This window comes from Orycteropus afer, unplaced genomic scaffold (genome assembly GCF_000298275.1).
Source record: "Orycteropus afer afer isolate SDZICR_OR568_19922 unplaced genomic scaffold, OryAfe1.0 scaffold00046, whole genome shotgun sequence".
Lineage (NCBI taxonomy): Eukaryota > Metazoa > Chordata > Mammalia > Tubulidentata > Orycteropodidae > Orycteropus > Orycteropus afer.
Window position 1 is genome coordinate 11,904,637 of NW_006921633.1, and position 6,992 is coordinate 11,911,628.

Sequence of the window (6,992 nt, forward strand, 5' to 3'; positions counted from 1 at the left end):
CCTCAAAACTCTTCTGGACTTTACTCATTACCCAACCTTCCTTCCGAGGAGTGGCTGGTGGGTTTGAACCACCAGCCATCTGGTTAGCAAGCAAGTGTCTTAGCCACTATGCTATCAGAGCTCCAATAGCAACAACTAATATCTAGAGGTCTTCCCAAAACAAAAAAATCTTTTGGTGTCAAGTCAATTCTGAGTAGAACTGTATTCCATAGAGTTTTCAAGGCTGTGACCTTGTGACCTTTTGGAAGCAGATTGCCAGGACTTTCTTCTGAGGTGCCTCTGGGCAGGTTCAAACCATCAACCTTTTGGTTAGTAGTGGAGCACTTAGCCATTTGCACCACCCAGGGACTATTTAGGAGACTTAAAACAACAAAAAATAAGAGTCCAAATATTTGGAACAGTGGGAACCATGAAAAGAATTGTTCTCTATTTGCTCCAGGTTTGCAGGAGCTCCCTGCAGTAAGAAATGAGCTAAATATGGAGGTTATCAATAGCATCACTGTCCTAAGAGTTACATAAAAAGCCCTACTGAGCTTCCGCCAAGGCTCTCTGCCCCAGTCCACTGGATGGGAGCTTACCCTAGTCACCAGCCTTTATGAATTTATACAGAGCAGGGATTGGAAAACTACTGCCCAGGGACCAAAACCAGTCCAATGCTTATTTTCGTGTAGCCTACAAACTAAGAATGTTTTTTGCATAATATTTGCGATCAATTTATGATAGGAAATACTAACTTTGAACTTCAGTTAAGCGAAATGTGTAATCCCTCAAATGTATTACAAAATAAATAAATAAATAAAATGTGCTCATTATTGTTGTACTTTTAATTTCATAAATAAAAATTTGTGGAAATTTGTTTTCCTTCTTGTTATTTAATTAGCTACATAATACGTAATACTCCCTGTTTTGCTTCTTGGCCCACAAAGCTTAAAATAGTTACTATCTGGCCTTTTACAGAAAAAGTTTGCATAACTTTGGCTCCAGAGGAAAATCAGTGTCATCCCTTATTTGGTCAGGGAATTTCTAAGCATCAATGAAAACACTGTAATTATGATAAAGAGACTTGATTTTTATCCATCTCAATTTATATAAACTTTTCTGTGTGATTTTTTAAAATAACAGCCTTATTAAGATATAATTTACAACCATACAATTCACATATTTAAAGTACAATTCAATGGTTTTTTGTATATTCAGAGTTGTACAATCATTACCCCCACTCAATTTTAGTATATTTTCATCACTCCATAAAGAAATCCTGTGCTAATTAGCAGTCATTCTCCCATTTCCCAAAACCCTGCAGCCCCAGGGAATCACCAATCTACTTAGAAGTCTCTATAGAGATGCTTAGTCAGGACAGTTCATGTAATTTTTCCTTGTTACTTTTTTATATTTTCATTTTATATCTACATTATTACTTATGTTCTTTCAATACTTTAAAACAACAAGAAGAATCACTATCAGAAGTGTGAGCCTTAGGAGGTTTTGACTTCTTTGACGTGGGTCTCTTTCCCAATGTTATGAAATTCGGCCACGGATATGGCCCCATTGGCTGCTGTCTTTGTCCTGTCCCATGAATATTAAAAATGTCCTGGACTTTCCCTTACAGAAAGGTTAAGCGACTGAATGTTCCATGGGCAGGAAACTGGTACCCAGTTTCCAGGGCTCCTAAACTTCCCAGTTTGTGTTTTTTGTGTGGTTAAGTTGTGACATATCAGAAATCAGCCCACCTATCTTCCCTAGTTTCTTGGTAATATGAATCTCTAAGGAGCTCTGGTAGCATAGTGGCAAAGACACTTGCCTGCTAACCAGACAGCTGGCGGTTCAAACCCACCAGCCACTCCTCGGAAGGAAGGTTGGGCAATCCTACTTCCATAGTGATACTGCCTTGGAAACTCAAGGAGGGGTCGCTATGAGTCGGGGCCGACTCGATGGCACATAACAACAACAACAACAAAGTGGGATGAAAAAGTGGGAAAATCACTTCTACAAATTGCCCTTGAGAAACAGGGCATAATATTTAAATATTTCATATCAACTAAAGTTCTTTAGAATCAAGATTTCTTATAAACCTTACTTGACCTCACCAATTAAGCATTTGCTTTTATTATTGGTAACACCTCCTTTGACTGGAAACCACAGCTTCACCTTGCTTATCATAATAATTAGTTATAATGACTTCTAATGAGCCCGGGGGTTCTTTCCTTACTTATTAAAGAGCCATAGCATTTAAATCACCTCACCTATTGTTCTAGTTATCTCTTGATGCATTCCAAACCACTTCAAAGCTCATTGGCTTAAAACAACAATCACTTTATTCTCTTATGATTTCTGAGGGTCAGGAATTCAGGAAGATCTCTACTAGGCAGTTCTGGCTTAGGGTCTCTCATGAAGGTGCAGTCAGACAATGGTAGGAGCTGGAAGAAAAGGGGCAGAGAGCTGTGGAATAGCCTGGCCAGTCTACCTCTCTCTCCTCATGTAAGGGCTTCTCCACATAGTCTCCCTGACGGGTTAGTTATGCTTCCTCACAGCATGGTAGCCTCAGGGTGGTAGGGCTTCTTCCACAGTGGCTAAGTGTTCCAGGGCAGATGTCCAGCCAACCAGGCAGAAGCTGCATCACATTTTATGATCTAGCCTTGAAAGTTACATAGTATCACTTATGCCATACTCTCCTGGTCAACCAGTCTCTAAGGTTTGACTCCATTTCTAAGGGCAGAGCCACAGAATCCATCTCTTGACAGGAGAAGGGTCAAGGAATTTGCAGAAATGTTTTGCAACTGCCACTATCTATGTAGATCATAGGTTCATTCTTTGGTTTATGCAATAATTACTCTGGAAAGAAACATTACTTCTCTGTTCTTTTTACTCTTTGTTCCCCGCCCCCCCTTGTTTCATGATCCATCTGCCTGGAACCCTTAGCCACTGTTGAAGAAGCCCTACCACCCTGAGGCCACCATGCTGTGAGGAAGCATAAGATTTTACAGATTAAAGATCTCAGCTCTAAATACTCTGCTTGGTACATATGCTTTCTGTAAATAGACCATTTCTTAAACTAGGCCCAAGTATTTCCAGTTTCTCTACTTACTCTATGCTGCCTACTTCCTGTTTGGTTGCACTTTTTGTCAAAGGGCTCTGTCAAAGTTTTAAACTACCACTTTGGCCTAAGCACTTTGTTCTATTTCCGAATCTGCCAGTGGTCTTGAGCAAGAGTACATATATGGTAATTGTAAGCACAATACAGGAAGTGAAAATTAAAATAGTATGTGCTAACTTAATAGAAGAATTAAGCACCCAATTTAAGGAAATTGATATTTTAGTGGAGATCATTTTCCAAGTGCCTAGACATCAAAGTCAGGTCACCTTCTCAACAGTGAACTGTTCTAGCCCCAAAGGTCTTATTTCCAGGCGATTCTCTCTCTTTTAGTAACAGTTTTATATCTAAGTTGCTTGGGGCTAAAATAACAGGAACCTCAACTCAAACCATAAAGAGATATTTATTATCTCATATAATAAGAAATCTGAGGTTGGATGGCTCCAACTCAGAAGCTAATCATGTCATCAAAAACTCAGATTCCTTCTAGATTTCCTGCTCTAACATCTTCAGCATATTGGCTTTATTTTTAGCTAATGATCTTAACATGGTTTCTATAATTCAGTTGTCACATGCAGATACAACAAAGTCCAGTGAATTCCTGGGGAGCTCTTTTTATGAGTGAAAAACCTATTTCAGAAGCTCCCTGGCTAATTTCCCCAGATGTTTGGTCAGAATTGTATCATTTTCCAATTTCTAAATCAACCCTTCACTCAAGAATGGGATTTGTTATTGTTAAGTGCCACCGAGTTCACACACAACAGGACTGGACCATAGTGATCCATAGCTCCTTTTCATTGTCTGGTTTTTTAGAAGTAAGATTGCCAAGCCTTTCTTCATAGTCCATCTTAGTCTGGAAGCTCCACTGAAACCTGTCCAGCATCAGAGCAATGCACAAGCCTCCAATGACAGACAGGTAGTGGAATTGCACTGACTGGAAATCAGGCAGGGATTTCCCACGTGGAAAGGTAACAATTCTACCACTGAATCACCACTTCCCCTCAAGCATGAGATTGCCATGATTTATTTATAGAAGCATAAACATTTGTAGCTGGATAGAGTTACCCAAACAAAATCAAGGTTCTGTTAGAAAGGAAGAAGGGGAGAAAGAATAATTGTTCTTTGACAAGGGGGTCTTATAATATTTAGATTTACTATAATACAAAGGGAGAAAGTCCCTTCCCTGAAGTTCTAAGACCATTGAATCACACCCCAATTAATAGAGTTGCTCAAGACAGAAACCCAGAAATTTCCTTTACCTGAGTTTCCAAATGTCTATTTCCCAAAGCCACTGACTTAGACACTTCACCAAAGAAGATATTCAGACAGCCAACAGACACATAAAGAACTACTCATGATTATTAGCCATTAGAAAGATGTAAATCAAAACAACAATGAGATATCACCTCACCCCAGCAATAATAGCAAAGTTCAACAAGACAGAAAATTACAAATGCTAGTGAGAGCATGGAGAGATTGGAACTCTCACATATTGCTGGTGGGACTGTAAAATGGAACAATCACTGTGGAAAACAGTAGAGTGATTCCTTAAAAGGTTGGAATTAGAAATACTATTTGATCCAGCAATCCCATTACTAAACATATATCCTAAAGAAGTGAGAGCCAGGACAAGAACAGATATATGTACACCCATGTTCATCGCAGCACTATTTACAACAGCAAAGAGATGGAAACAACCTAAGTGTACATCAATAGATGAATGGACAACCAAACTATGGTACATAAACATAATGCAATACTATGTAACATTAAAGAATTATGAAGAATTAGTGAATCAGCTCATAACGTGGATGAAGTTGGAGGACATTATGCTGAGTGAAATAAGTCAATCACAGAAGGACAAATATTGTTAAGAGCCCATAATTATAAAAAGTCAAGGGAAGGTTTACTCAGGGAAATAAATCTTCTTTCTTGGTTACCAAGGATGGGAAGGGAGGTGAAGAGAGGGAAAAGAGATGGATACTTAAGAGACAGCTTTGATATAGGTGAAGGGAAAAGTAATAAAACAAAAACGTGTGACTAGCTTATTACTAAGGAAAAGAAAGACATGGAGAGGTGCACTCACAAGAGGTACAGACAATAAAGCCAAATACTATTGCATACACAATACTGCATTACCAGTAATAGCAAATACTAATCTACAAGTGGATATATAGGAAGACAAGCAAGAAGCTCAGGTATGGAAAAGTGAGTGAGAATCTACCCACAACCATACATAGGTCTGGCAGACAATATTTCTACACATGTATTTGTATGTTCTATATAAATATTCATATGCAGTTTATAGCTAACAGAGGGAAAGTTAGAATAACTTCTTAGCCACAACTAAGCACCTTGAGGGAGTGAGTCACTGGGCCTGCAGGCTAGGGACCATGATAAAAGGGGACACCAAGCTCAATTGGCACAACATAGTCTACAAAAATAATGTTCTACATCTTTGGTGAGTAGCGACCGGGGTCTTAAAAGCTTGCAAGAAGCCATCTAAGATGCAACTATTGGTCTCTCCTCATCCAGAGCAAAAAAGAGTCAAAGAAAATCAAAGACATCTGGAAACAGTTAGTCCAAAGGATTAATGGACCATTAAAACCTCAGCCTATATGACCCTAAGACCAGAAGAACTAGGTGGTGCTCAGCTACCAATGCCAACTACTCTGAAAGGGATCAAAATTAGAGATCCTGGCTAGTGTGGGAAAAAAAATGTGGAACAAAACTCAAAAACATAAAAACAGAGGCTTACTGGTCTGATAGAGACTGGTGAAACCCCTGAGACTACGGTCTCTAGTCATCCTTTGGGCTGGAACTGAACTCACTCCCATGACCTCCACCCAAACAATAGCTAGGCATATAGGGTGAACATTGATACCAGGTAGGTACATTCCTTAGAATAATCAACCATACGAGATCAGAAGGGCAGTTTGGAGGTTTGGCCCCCAGTCCCAAGTCAACAACTAACTAGCTGTATGAATGTTTCTTAATATACACTCATATTACTCACTGCCATCTAGTCAGATCCGACTCATAGCAACCCCTCCTTGGGTTTCTGAGGTGGTATCTCTATGGAAGTAGATCAGTTAGTGTAATTGTAACTGCTATAATGAAAGCAAAAATGCAATCACTCAACAAAGATAGAAATTCATTTCTTAATTGTCTGTGTTCCACACTCCCTCATGCAATCAATCATCCAGATGCCTTCCATCTTGTTTCTCAGCTATACTTGCTAGGACACTGTCCTCAATTGTAGAGGTGAATCTGAAACTGAGGACTTATTTTTAGCCTACAGGAAGTCAAAAAATAACAAACAGAGCAGATCCACCATCTTAAAGTCTCTATCTAGGAATGTTGTTGTTGTTGTTATATGCCGTGGAGTCGGCCCCGACTCATAGCTAGGCATATAAGGTGAACATTTATACCAGGTAGGTCCACTCCTTAGAATAATCAACCATATGAGACCAGAAGGGCAGTTTGGAGGTTTGGCCCCCAGTCCCACGTCAACAACTAACTAGCTGTATGAATGTTTCTTAATATACACTCATATTACTCACTGCCATCTAGTCAGATCTGACTCATAGCGATCCCTCCTTAGGTTTCCGAAGCAGTATCACTACGGAAGTAGATTGCCCAATCTTCCTTCTGAGGAGTGGCTGGTGGATTTGAACTGCCAGCCTTCTGGTTAGCAGTCAAGTGCCTTAGGCACTATGCTACCAGAGGTCCTACTTTTTATGTCCTTATAATTCTTTATCTCATCCATCTCCCCTTCCATTTCATCTTCAGTGTTTTCATTTTGATCTATTCTTTCCTTTCTTTCTTAGTTTTAAGCTCTTTAGAAACCATTTCTTTCTAGTCATAGGTGGGCTAAAATAGAACATAATTTTAGTCATAT